The following is a 23431-nucleotide window of genomic DNA, read 5'->3' as shown; positions in this document are numbered from 1 at the left end:
TACAATCTATCTTTTACAATATATTGTCTTTTACAATCTACTGTATTTTACAATCTACTGTATTTTATGATCTATCTTTTACAATCTACTTTATTTTACAATCTACTGTATTTTACAATCTATCTATTACATTCTACTGTATTTTACAATCTATCTTTTACAATATACTGTGTTTTACAATATACTGTCTTTTACAATTACTGTATTTTACAATCTACTGTATTTTACAATATATCTATTACAATCTACAGTCTTTTACAATTACTGTAGAAGAAATCAAAATGGCAGCTGTACAGAACTCAGAATTCACGCAGGGTAAAAAAAAAGAAAAAAAAGAAGACTCACCATTTTTTTTGTGTGTATTTTGTAAACGTATTGTCTAAAATGCATCTTATTACAATTCCTGCTCGGCATCAGACAGATTTTGTGCTTCAGTTACACTTTTGAACTCAGGTGAGAATTCATGACGGGGCGTCGTGTCAGCAGTCTGACGTGCAGCCTCTGTTTCTCCATTCACTTTTCTCAGTGTAACCAGACTATTTTTTTCTCCGTTAAAATGAAAGATTAACCTCAAGCAAAACCATTTGGAAATGTAGTTAGGCTACATTCTTTCTATGATAGGCCTAAACATTAGAAATAGGACGGCCATGCATCGATTTTTTGCAACAAACCAACAAACAAAAATACCTCGTTCCTTTTCCATTTTAAGTTCATTTAGGCTACTTGTGTGGCTGCTAGTCAAATAACATTGCACTTCTGTTGTCATCTGATGAAAATGAAGCTATTTTCCGTCGAACGTGTTTCCCTAGTGTATTTTCTGTCAAGGAAAACTATAGTTGCATGTCCCTGATCACTCTATGGAAGCAAGAAACCAAAAAAACATGGTTGACTTTCAATATACAACACGACCCCTGTCGATACACAGCTGGCCTCACCTGTTCCCGCTTTCTACCTGGTGTGCTATTTACAAATAAACACTTGACTTGATCAACCGTTCTGGGGAAACTAATTAAGCTTCACAATGTAGAAAAATGTGCTTTATCTCCTGCAGGTATTCATGTAAAAAAGAAAGAAATAGCTACATATATTAAAATGTATTGGAAAAACGTAAAATAAATAGTTGCAATGGTATTGAAAAACCATCTCGTGGCTATTTCCAAATACCCCGCTATATGGTATATAGGGTGTACTGCCTTACCCTACTGTTAATTCTCTGCTCCTAAACTTTAGTCTTCCTCTGCACTTAAGCAGATCTATGACAGTGGAAAGGTCACATAGGCACAGTGGTGCACATAAGTGCCCATGCTGAGAGAAACACACACACACACACACACCACACACACACACACCACACACACACACACACACATACAAACCCATGCTGAGAGAAACACACACACACACACACACACACACACACACACACACACACACACACACACACATACAAACCCATGCTGAGAGAAACAAACACACACACACACACACACACACACACACACACACACACACCCACACACACACCACACACACACACACACACACACACACACACACACACACACACACACACACACACACACACACACACACACACACACACACACACACACACACACAAACACACACACACACACACATACAAACCCATGCTGAGAGAAACACACACACACACACCCACACACACACACACACACACACACACACAAACACCACACACACACACACACACACACACACACACACACACACACACACACACACACACACACACACACACAAACCCATGCTGAGAGAAGAGAACGAACCTAAAGCAATGAATAACTGACCTTTTACCTGGAGGACAATTTACAAGAGCAGAAAACGATGTTGTTGATATGGTTTGAAACCAGAACCATTGAATTATTTGTTATTGGAGAAATGTTAACCGAAAGGTGAGCGTTGAGTTCTCATTTGTGATCCTGTGTGTGTGTGTGTGTGTGTGTGTGTGTGTGTGTGTGTGTATATATATAATAGTAATATCACTACATAGTACAGGGAATGTCAAAGCCGTTATATTTTTGGTAAGATAGTCTTGGAGATGTATGGGTTGTTACTGTTGTAATGACATGAGGTTTGTTTTGCAGGTTAATGCAGTGTGTGTGCATCTACCATCCAGGCACTAGTCTTTGTCTCTACTGACAAAATCAACACATTTCGTATCCAGCTTGGTATGTAATTAAACCAGTCCTGTCTGTTACTAATGCTTTGTCTTAACCAACGTGACCACCATCACCAACCTGACAACCATCACCACCATCACCAACCTGACCACCACCATCACCACCATCACCACCATCACCAACCTGACCACCATCACCAACCTGACCACCATCACCAACCTGACCACCATCACCACCCTGACCACCACCATCACCACCCTGACCACCATCACCACCCTGACCACCACCATCACCACCCTGACCACCATCACCACCCTGACCACCACCATCACCAACCTGACCACCACCATCACCAACCTGACGACCACCACCATCACCAACCTGACCACCATCAACACCCTGACCACCACCATCACCAACCTGACCACCACCATCACCCTGACCACCATCACCAACCTGACCACCATCCCAACCCTGACCACCATCACCACCCTGACCACCATCACCAACCTGACCACCATCACCAACCTGACCACCATCACCACACAGACCACCATCACCACCCTGACCACCATCACCAACCTGACCACCCTGACCACACTGACCACCCTGACCACCATCACCACCCTGACCACCATCACCACCCTGACCACCACCATCACCAACCTGACCACCACCATCACCAACCTGACCACCATCAACACCCTGACCACCACCATCACCAACCTGACCACCACCATCACCCTGACCACCATCACCAACCTGACCACCATCACCAACCTGACCACCATCCCAACCCTGACCACCATCACCACCCTGACCACCATCACCAACCTGACCACCATCACCAACCTGACCACCATCACCACACAGACCACCATCACCACCCTGACCACCATCACCAACCTGACCACCCTGACCACACTGACCACCCTGACCACCATCACCACCCTGACCACCATCACCAACCTGACCACCATCACCAACCTGACCACCATCACCACCCTGACCACCACCATCACCAACCTGACCACCATCACCACCCTGACCACCACCATCACCACCCTGACCACCACCATCACCAACCTGACCACCATCACCACCCTGACCACCACCATCACCACCCTAACCACCACCATCACCAACCTGACCACAACCATCACCACCCTGACCACCACCATCACCAACCTGACCACCATCACCAACCTGACCACCATCACCAACCTGACCACCATCACCACCCTGACCACCATCACCAACCTGACCACCCTGACCACACTGACCACCCTGACCACCATCACCACCCTGACCACCATCACCACCCTGACCACCACCATCACCAACCTGACCACCACCATCACCAACCTGACGACCACCACCATCACCAACCTGACCACCATCAACACCCTGACCACCACCATCACCAACCTGACCACCACCATCACCCTGACCACCATCACCAACCTGACCACCATCACCAACCTGACCACCATCCCAACCCTGACCACCATCACCACCCTGACCACCATCACCAACCTGACCACCATCACCAACCTGACCACCATCACCACACAGACCACCATCACCACCCTGACCACCATCACCAACTGACCACCCTGACCACACTGACCACCCTGACCACCATCACCACCCTGACCACCATCACCAACCTGACCACCATCACCAACCTGACCACCATCACCACCCTGACCACCACCATCACCAACCTGACCACCATGACCACCACCATCACCACCCTGACCACCATCACCACCCTGACCACCACCATCACCACCCTAACCACCACCATCACCAACCTGACCACAACCATCACCACCCTGACCACCACCATCACCAACCTGACCACCATCACCAACCTGACCACCATCACCAACCTGACCACCACCACCACCACCACCCTGACCACATCACCAACCTGACCACCACCACCACCACCACCCTGACCACATCACCACCCTGACCACCACCATCACCAACCTGACCACCACCATCACCACCCTGACCACCACCATCACCACCCTGACCACCACCATCACCACCCTGACCACCACCATCACCACCCTGACCACCATCACCAACCTGACCACCATCACCACCCTGACCACCATCACCAACCTGACCACCATCACCAACCTGACCACCACCACCACCACCACCCTGACCACATCACCAACCTGACCACCACCACCACCACCACCCTGACCACATCACCACCCTGACCACCACCATCACCAACCTGACCACCACCATCACCACCCTGACCACCACCATCACCACCCTGACCACCACCATCACCACCCTGACCACCACCATCACCACCCTGACCACCATCACCACCCTGACAACCATCACCACCCTGACCACCATCAGCAACCTGACCACCATCACCACCCTGACCACCACCCTGACCACCATCACCAACCTGACAACCATCACCCCCTGACCACCATCACCACCCTGACCACCATCACCAACCTGACCACCATGACCACCCAAACCACCCTGACCACCATCACCACCCTGACCACCAGCACCACCCTGACCACCATCACCAGCCTGACCACCATCACTACCCTGACCACCATCACCACCCTGACTACCATCACCAACCTGACCACCATCACCAACCTGACCACCATCACCACCCTGACCACCATCACCACCTGACCACCATCACCACCCTGACCACCATCACCAACCTGACCACCATCACCACCCTGACCACCACCATCACCAACCTGACCACCATCACCACCCTGACCACCACCATCACCACCCTGACCACCACCATCACCACCCTGACCACAACCATCACCAACCTGACCACCACCACCACCCTGACCACCACCCTCACCACCCTGACCACAACCATCACCACCCTGACCACAACCATCACCAACCTGACAACCACCATCACCAACCTGACCACCATCACCACCCTGACCACCACCATCACCAACCTGACCACCATCACCACCCTGACCACCATCGCCAACCTGACCACCATCACCACCATCACCAACCTGACCACCTGACCACCATCACCAACCTGACCACCATCACCAACCTGACCACCATCACCAACCTGACCACCAACACCAACCTGACCACCATCACCAACCTGACCACCATCACCACCCTGACCACCACCATCACCACCCTGACCACCACCATCACCAACCTGACCACAATCACCACCCTGACCACCACCATCACCACCCTAACCACCACCATCACCAACCTGACCACAACCATCACCACCCTGACCACCACCATCACCAACCTGACCACCATCACCACCCTGACCACCATCACCACCCTGACCACCATCACCAACCTGACCACCATCACCACCCTGACCACCACCATCACCAACCTGACCACCACCATCCACCCTGACCACCCTGACCACCACCATCACCACCCTGACCACCACCATCACCACCCTGACCACCATCACCACCCTGACCACCATCACCACCCTGACCACCATCACCACCCTGACCACCATCACCACCCTGACCACCATCACCAACCTGACCACCATCACCACCCTGACCACCACCCTGACCACCATCACCAACCTGACAACCATCACCCCCTGACCACCATCACCACCCTGAACACCATCACCAACCTGACCACCATGACCACCCAAACCACCCTGACCACCATCACCACCCTGACCACCACCATCACCAACCTGACCACCATCACCACCCTGACCACCACCCTGACCACCACCTGACCACCTTGACCACCATCACCACCTGACCACCATCACCACCTGACCACCATCACCAACCTGACCACCATCACCAACCTGACCACCATCACCAACCTGACTACCAACACCAACCTGACCACCAACACCAACCTGACCACCATCACCAACCTGACCACCATCACCACCCTGACCACCATCACCACCCTGACCACCATCACCAACCTGACCACCACCATCACCAACCTGACCACCACCATCACCACCCTGATCACCACCATCACCAACCTGACCACAACCATCACCAACCTGACCACCACCCTGACCACCATCACCAACCTGACAACCATCACCACCATCACCAACCTGACCACCATCACCAACCTGACCACCATCACCACCCTGACCACCATCACCACCCTGACCACCATCACCAACCTGACCACCACCATCACCAACCTGACCACCACCATCACCAACCTGACCACCACCACCACCCTGACCACCACCATCACCACCCTGACCACCACCATCACCACCCTGACCACCACCATCACCAACCTGACCACCACCATCACCAACCTGACCTCCATCACCACCCTGACCACCACCATCACCAACCTGACCACCACCCTGACCACCATCACCAACCTGACCACCATCACCAACCTGACCACCATCACCACCTGACCACCCTGACCACCATCACCACCCTGACCACCATCACCAACCTGACCACCATCACCATCACCCCTGACCACAACCATCACCACCCTGACCACCACCATCACCAACCTGACCACCACCATCACCAACCTGACCACCATCACCACCCTGACCACCACCATCACCAACCTGACCACCACCATCACCAACCTGACCACCACCATCACCAACCTGACCACCATCACCACCCTGACCACCATCACCAACCTGACCACCATCACCACCATCACCAACCAACAAAACTAAGGAGATGATTGTGGACTTCAGGAAACAGCAGAGGGAACACCCCCCCATCCACATCGATGGAACAGTAGTGGAGAGGGTAGCAAGTTTTAAGTTCCTCGGCATACACATCACAGACAAACTGAATTGGTCCACTCACACAGACAGCATCGTGAGGAAGGCGCAGCAGCGCCTCTTCAACCTCAGGAGGCTGAAGAAATTCAGCTTGTCACCAATAGCACTCACAAACTTCTACAGATGCACAATCGAGAGCATCCTGGCGGGCTGTATCACCGCCTGGTATGGCAACTGCACCGCCCTCAACCGTAAGGCTCTCCAGAGGGTAGTGAGGTCTGCACAACGCATCACTGGGGGCAAACTACCTGCCCTCCAGGACACCTACACCACCCGATGCTACAGGAAGGCCATAAAGATCATCAAGGACATCAACCACCCGAGCCACTGCCTGTTCACCCCGCTGTCATCCAGAAGGCGAGGTCAGTACAGGTGCATCAAAGCTGGGACCGAGAGACTGAAAAACAGCTTCTATCTCAAGGCCATCAGACTGTTAAACAGCCACCACTAACATTGAGTGGCTACTGCCAACACACTGTCAATGACACTGACTCTACTCCAGCCACTTTAATCATGGGAATTGATGGGAAATTATGTAAATATATCACTAGCCACTTTAAACAATGCTACCTTATATAATGTTACTTACCCTACATTGTTCATCTCATATGCATACGTTGATACTGTACTCTATATCATCGACTGCATCCTTATGTAATACATGTATCACTAGCCACTTTAACTATGCCACTTGGTTTACATACTTATCTCATATGTATATACTGTACTCGATATCATCTACTGTATCTTGCCTATGCTGCTCTGTACCATCACTCATTCATATATCCTTATGTACATATTCTTTATCCCCTTACACTGTGTATAAGACAGTAGTTTTTTTGGAATTGTTAGTTAGATTACTTGCTCGTTATTACTGCATTGTCGGAACTAGAAGCACAAGCATTTCGCTACACTCGCATTAACATCTGCTAACTATGTGTATGTGACAAATAAAATTTGATTTGATTTGATTTTTGATTTGAACCTGACCACCCTGACCACCATCACCAACCTGACCACCATCACCAACCTGACCACCATCACCAACCTGACCACCAACACCAACCTGACCACCATCACCAACCTGACCACCATCACCACCCTGACCACCACCATCACCACCCTGACCACCACCATCACCAACCTGACCACCATCACCACCCTGACCACCACCATCACCACCCTAACCACCACCATCACCAACCTGACCACAACCATCACCACCCTGACCACCACCATCACCAACCTGACCACCATCACCAACCTGACCACCATCACCACCCTGACCACCATCACCAACCTGACCACCATCACCACCTGACCACCACCCTGACCACCACCCTGACCACCATCACCAACCTGACAACCATCACCCCCTGACCACCATCACCACCCTGAACACCATCACCAACCTGACCACCATGACCACCCAAACCACCCTGACCACCATCACCACCCTGACCACCATCACCACCCTGACCACCATCACCACCTGACCACCATCACCACCTGACCACCATCACCACCCTGACCACCATAACCACCTGACCACCATCACCAACCTGACCACCATCACCAACCTGAACACCATCACCACCCTGACCACCATCACCACCCTGACCACCATCACCAACTTGACCACCATCACCAACCTGACCACCATCACCCTCCTGATCACCATCACCACCCTGACCACCATCACCAACCTGACCACCCAAACCACCCTGACCACCATCACCACCCTGACCACCATCACCAACCTGACCACCATCACCAGCCTGACCACCACCCTGACCACCCTGACCACCATAACCACCCTGACCACCATCACCACCCTGACCACCATCACCAACCTGACCACCATCACCACCATCACCAACCTGACCACCCTGACCACCATCACCAACCTGACCACCATCACCAACCTGACCACCATCACCAACCTGACCACCAACACCAACCTGACCACCATCACCAACCTGACCACCACCATCACCAACCTGACCCCCACCATCACCAACCTGACCACCACCATCACCACCCTGACCACCACCATCACCAACCTGACCTCCATCACCACCCTGACCACCACCATCACCAACCTGACCACCACCTGACCACCATCACCAACCTGACAACCATCACCACCATCACCAACCTGACCACCATCACCAACCTGACCACCATCACCACCCTGACCACCATCACCACCCTGACCACCATCACCACCCTGACAACCATCACCAACCTGACCACCACCATCACCAACCTGACCCCCACCATCACCAGCCTGACCACCACCATCACCACCCTGACCACCACCATCACCAACCTGACCTCCATCACCACCCTGACCACCACCATCACCAACCTGACCACCACCCTGACCACCATCACCAACCTGACCACCATCACCAACCTGATCACCATCACCAACCTGACCACCAACACCAACCTGACCACCATCACCAACCTGACCACCATCACCACCCTGACCACCATCACCACCCTGACCACCATCACCAACCTGACCCCACCATCACCAACCTGACCACCACCATCACCACCTGACCACCACCATCACCAACCTGACCTCCATCACCACCCTGACCACCACCATCACCAACCTGACCACCACCCTGACCACCATCACCAACCTGACAACCATCACCACCATCACCAACCTGACCACCATCACCAACCTGACCACCATCACCACCCTGACCACCATCACCACCCTGACCACCATCACCAACCTGAGCACCACCATCACCAACCTGACCACCACCATCACCAACCTGACCACCACCACCACCCTGACCACCACCATCACCACCTGACCACAACCATCACCAACCTGACCACCACCATCACCCTGACCACCACCATCACCACCCTGACCACCACCATCACCACCCTGACCACCACCATCACCAACCTGACCACCACCATCACCAACCTGACCTCCATCACCACCCTGACCACCACCATCACCAACCTGACCACCACCATCACCAACCTGACCACCACCCTGACCACCATCACCAACCTGACAACCATCACCACCATCACCAACCTGACCACCATCACCAACCTGACCACGCTGACCACCATCACCACCCTGACCACCATCACCAACCTGACCACCATCACCACCCTGACCACCATCACCACCCTGACCACCATCACCAACCTGACCACCATCACCAACCTGACCACCACCATCACCAACCTGACCACCACCACCACACCTGACCACCACTATCACCACCCTGACCACCACCATCACCAACCTGACCACCACCATCACCAACCTGACCACCATCACCACCCTGACCACAGCCATCACCAACCTGACCACCATCACCAACCTGACCACCCTGACCACCATCACCACCCTGACCACCATCACCAACCTGACCACCATCACCACCCTGACCACCACCACCACCCTGACCACCATCACCAACCTGACCACCTTCACCACCCTGACCACCATCACCACCCTGACCACCATCACCAACCTGACCACCACCATCACCACCCTGACCACCACCACCAACCTGACCACCACCATCCCCACCCTGACCACCACCATCACCAGCCTGACCACTGTCACCAACCTGACCACCACCATCACCAACCTGACCACCACCATCACCACCTGACCACCACCATCACCACCCTGACCACCACCATCACCGCCCTGACCACCACCATCACCCTGACCACCACCATCACCCTGACTACCACCATCACCCTGACCACCACCATCACCACCCTGACCACCACCATCACCACCTGACCACCATCACCAACCTGACCACCATCACCAACCTGAACACCACCATCACCACCTGACCACCACCATCACCAACCTGACCAAGACCCTGACCACCATCACCAACCTGACCACCATCACCACCTGACCACCATCACCAACCTGACTACCATCACCAACCTGACCACCCTGACCACCATCACCACCTGACCACCACCATCACCAACCTGACCATGACCCTGACCACCATCACCAACCTGACCACCATCACCACCCTGACCACCAACACCACCCTGACCACCATCACCACCCTGACCACCATCACCAACCTGACCACCATCACCAACCTGACCCACCACCATCACCAACCTGAACACCACCATCACCACCTGACCACCATCACCAACCTGACCACCATCACCACCCTGACCACCACCAACACCACCTGACCACCATCACCAACCTGACCACCATCACCAACCTGACCACCATCACCACCATCCAAACCTGACCACCATCACCACCCTGACCACCATCACCACCCTGACCACCATCACCACCCTGACCACCACCATCACCAACCTGACCACCACCATCACCAACCTGACCACCACCATCACCAACCTGACCACCACCATCACCAACCTGACCACCATCACCACCATCACCAACCTGACCACCATCACCACCATCACCAACCTGACCACCATCACCAACCTGACCAGCATGACCACCATCACCAACCTGACCACCATCACCAACCTGACCACCATCACCACCTGACCACCATTCACCACCCAGACCACCATCACCACCTGACCACCACCATCACCAACCTGACCACAACCATCACCAACCTGACCACCACCATCGCCAACCTGACCAACCCCATCAACCTGACCACCACCATCACCAACCTGACCACCATCACCACCATCACCAACCTGACCACCATCACCTACCTGACCAGCATGACCACCATCACCAACCTGACCACCATCACCACCTGACCACCATCACCACCCTGACCACCATCACCACCCAGACCACCATCACCACCCTGACCACCACCATCACCACCCTGACCACCACCACCACCAACCTGACCACCACCATCCCCACCTGACCACCACCATCACCAGCCTGACCACTGTCACCAACCTGACCACCACCATCACCAACCTGACCACCACCATCACCACCCTGACCACCACCATCACCACCCTGACCACCACCATCACCGCCCTGACCACCACCATCACCCTGACCACCACCATCACCCTGACCACCACCATCACCACCCTGACCACCACCATCACCAACCTGACCACCATCACCAACCTGAACACCACCATCACCACCTGACCACCACCATCACCAACCTGACCACGACCTGACCACCATCACCAACCTGACCACCATCACCACCCTGACCACCATCACCAACCTGACCACCATCACCAACCTGACCACCCTGACCACCATCACCACCTGACCACCACCATCACCACCTCACCACCTGACCATCACCAACCTGACCACCATCACCACCCTGACCACCATCACCACCCTGACCACCATCACCACCTGACCACCATCACCAACCTGACCACCATCACCAACCTGACCAACGTGACCACCATCACCAACCTGAACACCACCATCACCACCTGACCACCATCACCAACCTGACCACCATCACCACCCTGACCACCACCAACACCACCCTGACCACCATCACCAACCTGACCACCATCACCAACCTGACCACCATCACCACCATCACAAACCTGACCACCATCACCACCCTGACCACCATCACCACCCTGACCACCATCACCACCCTGACCACCACCATCACCAACCTGACCACCACCATCACCAACCTGACCACCACCATCACCTTTGACCTGACCACCACCATCACCAACCTGACCACCATCACCACCATCACCACCTGACCACCATCACCACCATCACCAACCTGACCACCATCACCACCCTGACCAGCATGACCACCATCACCAACCTGACCACCATCACCAACCTGACCACCATCACCACCCTGACCACCATCACCACCTGACCACCATCACCACCCTGACCACCACCATCACCAACCTGACCACCACCATCACCAACCTGACCACCACCATCGCCAACCTGACCAGCCCATCAACCTGACCACCACCATCACCAACCTGACCACCATCACCACCATCACCAACCTGACCACCATCACCTACCTGACCAGCATGACCACCATCACCAACCTGACCACCATCACCAACCTGACCACCATCACCACCCTGACCACCATCACCACCCTGACCACCATCACCACCCTGACCACCACCATCACCAACCTGACACAACCATCACCAACCTGACCACCACCATCACCAACCTGACCACCATCACCACCTGACCACCACCATCACCAACCTGACACCACCATCACCACCTGACCACCACCCTGACCAACCATCACCACCATCACCAACCTGACCACCATCACCAACCTGACCAACCTGACCACCCTGACCACCTTCACCACCTGACCACCATCACCACCCTGACCACCATCACCACACCTGACCACCATCACCAACCTGACCACCATCACCAACCTGACCACCATCACCACCCTGACCACCATCACCAACCTGACCACCAACATCACCAACCTGACCACCACCATCACCAACCTGACCCTGACCACCATCACCACCCTGACCACCATCACCACCCTGACCACCATCACATCAACCTGACCACCACCATCACCAACCTGACCACCACCCTGACCACCATCACAAACCTGACCACCATCACCACCCTGACCACCACACCACCCTGACCACCATCACCAACCTGACCACCATCACCAACCTGACCACCATCACCACCCTGACCACCATCACCACCTGACCACCATCACCAACCTGACCACCACCATCACCAACCTGACCACCATCACCAACCTGACCACCATCACCAACCTGACCACCATCACCACCCTGACCACCACCATCACCACCCTGACCACCATCACCAACCTGACCACCATCACCACCCTGACCACCACCATCACCACCATGACCAACCTGACCACCATCACCACTGACCTGACCACCATCACCACCTGACCACCATCACCAACCTGACCTGACTGACCACCATCACCAACCTGACCACCATCACCACCCTGACCACCATCACCACCTGACACCCTGACCACCATCACCACCCTGACCACCATCACCAACCTGACCCTGACCACCATCACCACCTGACCACCATCACCAACCTGACCACCCTGACCACCATCACCACCTGACCACCATCACCACTGATCACCATCACCTGACCTGACCACCATCACCACCCCTGACCACCATCACCACCCTGACCACCATCACCACCCTGACCACAGCCATCACCAACCTGACCACCACCATCACCAACCTGACCACCATCACCCTGACCTGACCCCACCACAACCTGACCACCACCATCACCAACCTGACCACCATCACCACCATCACCAGCCTGACCACCATCACCTACCTGACCAGCATGACCACCATCACCAACCTGACCACCATCACCAACCTGACCACCATCACCACCCTGACCACCATCACCAACCTGACCACCATCACCACCCTGACCACCACCATCACCAACCCTGACCACAACCATCACCACCTGACCACCACCATCACCAACCTGACCACCATCACCACCCTGACCACCACCATCACCAACCTGACCACCATCACCACCTGACCACCACCCTGACCATCACCATCACCACCACCATCACCAACCTGACCACCATCACCAACCTGACCTGACCACCATCACCACCCTGACCACCATCACCACCTGACCACCATCACCACCCTGACCACCATCACCAACCTGACCACCATCACCAACCTGACCACCATCACCACCCTGACCACCATCACCAACCTGACCACCACCATCACCAACCTGACCACCACCATCACCAACCTGACCACCCTGACCACCATCAACCTGACCCTGACCACCATCACCAACCTGACCACCATCACCAACCTGACCACCACCATCACCAACCTGACCACCACCACCTGACCACCATCACCAAACCTGACCACCATCACCACCTGACCACCATCACCACCCTGACCACCATCACCAACCTGACCACCATCACCACCTGACCACCATCACCACCTGACCACCATCACCACCCCTGACCACCATCACCAACCTGACCACCACAACCTGACCACCAACCACCCACCCTGACCACCATCACCAACCTGACCACCATCACTACCCTGACCACCATCACCAACCTGACTACCATCACCATCTGACCACCCTGACCACCATCACCACCTGACCACCACCATCACCAACCTGACCATGACCCTGACCACCATCACCAACCTGACCACCATCACCACCCTGACCACCAACACCACCTGACCCTGACCTGACCACCATCACCACCCTGACCACCATCACCACCTGACCACCCTGACCACCATCACCAACCTGACCACCATCACCAACCTGACCACCATCACCACCCTGACCACCCTGACCACCATCACCAACCTGACCATCACCAACCTGACCACCATCACCACCCTGACCACCATCACCAACCTGACCACCATCACCACCCTGACCACCATCACCACCATCACCACCCTGACCACCATCACCACCTGACCACCATCACCACCTGACCACCATCACCACCTGACCACCCTGACCACCATCACCACCCTGACCACCATCACCACCCTGACCACCATCACCAACCTGACCACCATCACCACCTGACCACCATCACCACCTGACCACCATCACCACCCTGACCACCATCACCACCCTGACCACCATCACCAACCTGACCACAACCATCACCACCCTGACCACCACCATCACCAACCTGACCACCATCACCAACCTGAACACCATCACCAACCTGACCACCATCACCACCTGACCACCACCAACACCAACCTGACCACCATGACCACCATCACCAACCTGACCACCATCACCAACCTGACCACCAACACCAACCTGACCACATCACCAACCTGACCACCACCATCACCAACCTGACCACCACCATCACCAACCTGACCACCACCATCACCAACCTGACGACCACCACCATCACCAACCTGACCACCATCAACACCTGACCACCATCACCACCCTGACCACCACCATCACCAACCTGACCACCATCACCAACCTGACCACCACCATCACCACCCTGACCACCATCACCACCCTGACTACCATCACCAACCTGACCACCACCATCACCAACCTGACCACCACCATCAACCTGACCACCACCATCACCAACCTGACCATCATCACCACCCTAACCACCATCACCAACCTGACCACCACCATCACCAACCTGACCACCACCATCACCAACCTGACCACCACCATCAGCCTGACCACCACCATCACCAGCCTGACCACCACCATCACCACCCTGACCACCACCATCACCAGCCTGACCACCACCATCACCCTGACCACCACCATCACCACCCTGACCACCACCATCACCACCTGTCCACCATCACCAACCTGACCACCATCACCAACCTGAACACCACCATCACCACCTGACCACCACCATCACCATCACCAACCTGACCACGACCCTGACCACCATCACCAACCTGACCACCATCACCACCCTGACCACCAACACCACCCTGACCACCATCACCAACCTGACCACAATCACCAACCTGACCACCCTGACCACCATCACCACCTGACCACCATCACAAACGTGACCACCATCACCAACCTGAAACCACCATCACCACCTGACCACCATCACCAACCTGACCACCAACACCACCCTGACCACTATCACCAACCTGACCACCATCACCACCCTGACCACCATCACCACCCTGACCACAATCACCAACCTGACCACCATCACCAACCTGACCACCACCATCACCAACCTGACCACCATCACCACCCTGACCACAGCCATCACCAACCTGACCACAGCCATCACCACCCTGACCACAACCATCACCACCCTGACCACCACCATCACCAACCTGACCACCATCACCAACCTGACCACCATCACCACCCTGACCACCATCACCACCCTGATCACCACCATCACCAACCTGACCACCATCACCACCCTGACCACCATCACCACCCTGACCACCATCACCAACCTGACCACCATCACCACCATCACCATCCTGACCACCATCACCACCATCACCATCCTGACCACCATCACCAACCTGACCACCATGATCACCATCACCAACCTGACCACCATCACCAACCTGACCACCAACACCAACCTGACCACCATCACCAACCTGACCACCACCAACACCACCCTGACCACCATCACCACCCTGACCACCATCACCACCCTGATCACCACCATCACCAACCTGACCACCATCACCACCCTGACCACCATCACCAACCTGACCACCATCACCACCATCACCAACCTGACCACCATCACCAACCTGACCACCATGACCACCATCACCAACCTGACCACCATCACCAACCTGACCACCAACACCAACCTGACCACCATCACCAACCTGACCACCACCATCACCAACCTGACCACCATCACCACCATCACCAACCTGACCACCATCACCACCATCACCAACCTGACCACCATCACCAACCTGACCACCATGATCACCATCACCAACCTGACCACCATCACCAACCTGACCACCAACACCAACCTGACCACCATCACCAACCTGACCACCACCATCACCACCACCATCACCACCATCACCAACCTGACCACCATCACCAACCTGACCACCATGACAACCATCACCAACCTGACCACCATCACCAACCTGACCACCATCACCACCCTGACCACCATCACCACACTGACCACCATCACCAACCTGACCACCATCACCAGCCTGAGCACCATCACCACCCTGACCACCATCACCACCCTGACCATCACCATCACCATCACCAACCTGACCACCCTGACCACCATCACCACCCTGACCACCATCACCAACCTGACCACCATCACCAACCTGACCACCCTGACCACCATCACCACCCTGACCACCATCACCAACCTGACCACCCTGACCACCATCACCACCCTGACCACCATCACCAACCTGACCACCCTGACCACCATCACCACCCTGACCACCATCACCAACCTGACCACCATCACCAACCTGACCACCCTGACCACCATCACCCTGACCACCATCACCAACCTGACCACCATCACCACCCTGACCACCATCACCAACCTGACCACCATCACCACCCTGACCACCATCACCACCATCACCACCCTGACCACCATCACCAACCTGACCACCATCACCAACCTGACCACCATCACCAACCTGACCACCATGACCACCATCACCACCCTGACCACCATCACCACCCTGACCACCATCACCAACCTGACCACCATCACCACCCTGACCACCATCACCACCCTGACCACCATCACCACCCTGACCACCATCACCAGCCTGACCACCATCACCAACCTGACCACCCTGCTATAACAACATTGTTCTTCTCAAGGCCACTGGTGTAGTGTTGGCAGGAGAACAAGAGTTGTGCTCTCTCTCTCTCTCTCTCTCTCTCCTCTCTCTCTCCCTCCCTCTCTCTCTCTCTCCTCTCTCTCTCTCTCTCTCCCTCTCTCTCCCTCTCTCTCCCTCTCTCTCTCTCTCTCTCTCTCTCTCTCTCTCTCTCTCTCTCTCTCTCGCTACTGCTACTGAATGCTTCTTCAAGGCCAGCCAAGCCACGGGAGGGAGAGAGAGAGGGAGAGAGGGAGAGAGAGAGGGAGAGAGAGAGGGAGAGAGAGAGAGAGAGTGAGTCACTCTTCCTGGCTGATTAACCTTGAGAATTCCTGGCTGCACTTAACCCCCCGCCCCCTGTTATATGTCATGAGTATATATATATATAATAACTCTTCCTGGTATTACGGCTAACACCTCCGGCTCAGACAAGCGTTTAGAGTCGAATGAAACCATTGCAGTGAAAAACACCACTTCAGTAGTGTCACTGTTGGCCTGGTTATCCGCAGACACACAGGTCTTATGTGTGTTAACATGTACTACTTGCAGAGTGTCATTAAGGATGGATACCAAATTGCACCCTACTTTCCCTATTTAGTTCACGTCTTGATACCAGTGACCTGTGACACGACCCAATAATCCAGGTTTCTAAGACTTGATGAGTCGACTTGCTCCTGAGTCGACTCAAATCTAGTTGTAGTTGTTATTAAGTTCCAGGGAGGGTCTGTTCTCCCAGCAGCACCTAACATGAACCTTAACCCCAAAAAACCTAACCCTAAAACGAACCCTAGGTCCGAACCCTAATTCTAACACTAATTGTAACCTTAACCCTAAACCCCCTAGAAATAGCATTAGACCTTGTAGGGTCCAACAAAATGTCCCCAAGTTTGTCATTTTTTTAAATTAATGGCTATTCTTGTGGGGACATCATGTACACACACACACACACACACACACACACACACACACACACACACACACACACACACACACACACACACATCACACCCACACACACACACACACAAACACAGATGCACATCTCCCAGCACTGTAGTAGCTCCTTTACACTTTGATCCTTTTCAATGGAACAGCTCCTGTCTCTTTCTCTCCATCCTCTCTCCTCTCCTTTTCCCTTCCTGTCTCTGTCTCTCTCCATCCCTCCCTCCTCTCCTTTTCTTCCCTTCCTGTCTCTCTCCATCCCTCCCTCCCTCTCCTCTCCTTTCCCTTCCTGTCTCTCTCCATCCCTCCCTCCCTCTCCTCTCCTTTTCCTTCTTGTCTCTCTCCATCCCTCCCTCCCTCTCCTCTCTTTCCTTTTTCCCTTCCTGTCTCTCTCTCCATCCCTCCCTCCCTCCCTCCTCTCCTTTTCCTTCCTGTCTCCTCCCTCCCTCTCCTCCCTTCCTGTCCCTCCTCCCTCCTTTTCCTTCCTGTCTCTCTCCATCCCTCCCTCTCTCCTTTTCCTTCCTGTCTCTCCATCCCTCCCTCCTCTCCTTTTCCCTTCCTGTCTCTCTCCATCCCTCCCTCCTCTCCTTTTCCTTCCTGTCTCTCTCCATCCCTCCCTCCTCTCCTTTCCCTTCCTGTCTCTCTCCATCCCCTCCTCTTTTCCCTTCCTGTCTCTCTCCATCCCTCCCTCCTCTCCTTTTTTTCCCTTCCTGTCTCTCTCCATCCCTTCCCTCCTCTCCATTTCTCCTTTTCCTGTCTCTCTCCATCCCTCTCTCTCATCTCCTTTTCCTTCCTGTCTCTCTCCATCCCTCCCTCCTCTCCTTTTCCCTTCCTGTCTCTCTCCATCCCTCCCTCCTCTCCTTTTCCCTTCCCTTCCATCCCTCTCTCTCCTTTTCCCTCCTCTCCTCCCTCCTTTTCCTTCCTGTCTCTCTCCATCCCTCCCTCCTCTCCATTTCCCTTCCTGTCTCTCTCCATCCCTCCCTCATCTCCTTTTCCCTTCCTGTCTCTCTCCATCCCTCTCTCCATCCCTCCCTCCATCCCTCCCTCTCCTTTTCCCTTCCTGTCTCTCTCCATCCCTCCCTCCTCTCATCTCCTTTTCCCTTCCTGTCTCTCTCCATCCCTCCCTCCTCTCCTTTTCCCTTCCTGTCTCTCTCCATCCCTCCCTCCTCTCCTTTTCCTTCCTGTCTCTCTCCATCCCTCCCTCCTCTCCTTTTCCTTCCTGTCTCTCTCCATCCCTCCCTCCTCTCCTTTTCCCTTCCTGTCTCTCTCCATCCCTCCCTCCTCTCCATTTCCCTTCCTGTCTCTCTCCATCCCTCCCTCATCTCCTTTTCCCTTCCTGTCTCTCTCCATCCCTCCCTCTCCTCTTCCTCTCCTCTTGATCTGAGCAGAGTAATTTAAACTCTGTACACTCCTCTCCTATGTCCTCCCATTCTGTTCTTCTTGTGTGCCAGGGCTGGTCATTTAAATAGGCCAGGACAGTTGAGTACCTTACAAGAGATGTTTCCATATCTGAATCTGGATTCCTCGGCTGTCTGACGTGCTCTCACGCTATAGTAGCGCCCAGCATCGGGACCATTCATCCTGGTCGAAATCGTTAGGTGGGGACCATTCATCCTTCTGGTCGAAATTGTTAGCTGGGGACCAGTAATCGTACTGGTCTAAATCGTTTATTGGGGATATTCTAGGATCTCTGGTCTGTCTGTCTGTTTACATACCTTTAGGATCTCTGGTCTGTCTGATTTTACATACCTTTAGGATCTCTGGTCTGTCTGTCTACACACCTTTAGGATCACTGGTCTGTCTGTTTACATACCTTTAGGATCTCTGGTCTGTCTGCTTACATACCTTTAGGATCTCTGGTCTATCTGATTTTACATACCTTTAGGATCTCTGGTCTGTCTGATTTTACATACCTTTAGGATCTCTGGTCTGTCTGTCTGTCTACACACCTTTAGGATCACTGGTCTGTCTGTTTACATACCTTTAGGATCTCTGGTCTGTCTGTCTGTTTACACACCTTTTAGGATCTCTGGTCTGTCTGTTTACGTACCTTTTAGGATCTCTGGTCTGTCTGTCTACACACCTTTAGTATCTCTGGTCTGTCTGCTTACACACCTTTAGGATCTCTGGTCTGTCTGTCTACACACCTTTTAGGATCTCTGGTCTGTCTGTCTACATACCTTTAGGATCACTGGTCTGTCTGTTTACACACCTTTAGGATCTCTGGTCTGTCTGTCTACATACCTTTAGGATCTCTGGTCTGTCTGTTTACATACCTTTTAGGATCTCTGGTCTGTCTGTTTACACACCTTTAGTATCTCTGGTCTGTCTGTCTACACACCTTTATGATCTCTGGTCTGTCTGTTTACACACCTTTAGGATCTCTGGTCTGTCTGTCTATACATACCTTTAGGATCTCTGGTCTGTCTGTCTACACACCTTTAGGATCTCTGGTCTGTCTGTTTACATACCTTTAGTATCTCTGGTCTGTCTGTCTACACACCTTTAGGATCTCTGGTCTGTCTGTCTACATACCTTTAGTATCTCTGGTCTGTCTGTTTACACACCTTTAGGATCTCTGGTCTGTCTGTTTACATACCTTTTAGGATCTCTGGTCTGTCTGTTTACACACCTTTAGGATCTCTGGTCTGTCTGATTTTACATACCTTTAGGATCTCTGGTCTGTCTGTTTACATACCTTTAGGATCTCTGGTCTGTCTGTTTACATACCTTTAGGATCTCTGATCTGTCTGTTTACACACCTTTTAGGATCTCTGGTCTGTCTGTTTACATACCTTTAGGATCTCTGGTCTGTCTGTTTACATACCTTTAGTATCTCTGGTCTGTCTGTTTACATACCTTTAGTATCTCTGGTCTGTCTGTTTACACACCTTTAGGATCTCTGGTCTGTCTGATTTTACATACCTTTAGGATCTCTGGTCTGTCTGTCTTCCCACTGGGCCCTGGTCACACCTTTCAGGATCTCTGGTCTGTCTGTTTACATACCTATTTCTGGATCTCTGGTCTGTCTGTTTCACACCTTTAGGATCCCTCTGGTCTGGTCTGTCTACATACCTTTAGTATTCCCTCTGGGCCCTGGTTGGCCCTATTCCCCCTGGGCCCTCCTAGAGAGCAGTCTTCACTGATGTCTGGGCCCTGGTCAACGTTCACATTCCCTCTGGGCTGCTCAGACAGCATCACCCTAGTTCCCTCTCCTGCTGTTCACCCTGTGCACCCTATTCCCTCTGGGCCCTGGTCAACAGTAGTGCACCCTATTCCCTCTGGGCCCTGGTCACAGTGTAGTGCACCCTATTCCCTCTGGGCCCTGGTCAACAGTAGTGCACCCTATTCCCTCTGGGCCCTGGTCAACAGTAGTGCACCCTATTCCCTCTGGGCCCTGGTCAACAGTAGTGCACCCTATTCCCTCTGGGCCCTGGTCAACAGTAGTGCACCCTATTGCACCCTCTGGGCCCTGGTCAACAGTAGTGCACCCTATTCCCTCTGGGCCCTGGTCAACAGTAGTGCACCCTATTCCCTCTGGGCCCTGGTCAACAGTAGTGCACCCTATTCCCTCTGGGCCCTGGTCAACAGTAGTGCACCCTATTCCCTCTGGGCCCTGGTCAACAGTAGTGCACCCAATTCCCTCTGGGCCCTGGTCAACAGTAGTGCACCCTATTCCCTCTGGGCCCTGGTCAACAGTAGTGCACCCTATTCCCTCTGGGCCCTGGTCAACAGTAGTGCACCCTATTCCCTCTGGGCCCTGGTCAACAGTAGTGCACCCTATTCCCTCTGGGCCCTGGTCAACAGTAGTGCACCCTATTCCCTCTGGGCCCTGGTCAACAGTAGTGCACCCTATTCCCTCTGGGCCCTGGTCAACAGTAGTGCACCCTATTCCCTCTGAACCCTGGTCAACAGTAGTGCACCCTATTCCCTCTGGGCCCTGGTCAACAGTAGTGCACCCTATTCCCTCTGGGCCCTGGTCAACAGTAGTGCACCCTATTCCCTCTGGGCCCTGGTCAACAGTAGTGCACCCTATTCCCTCTGGGCCCTGGTCAACAGTAGTGCACCCTATTCCCTC

This window comes from Oncorhynchus tshawytscha, linkage group LG09 (assembly GCF_018296145.1).
Source record: "Oncorhynchus tshawytscha isolate Ot180627B linkage group LG09, Otsh_v2.0, whole genome shotgun sequence".
NCBI lineage: Eukaryota > Metazoa > Chordata > Actinopteri > Salmoniformes > Salmonidae > Oncorhynchus > Oncorhynchus tshawytscha.
This window is presented reverse-complemented; position numbering follows the sequence as displayed.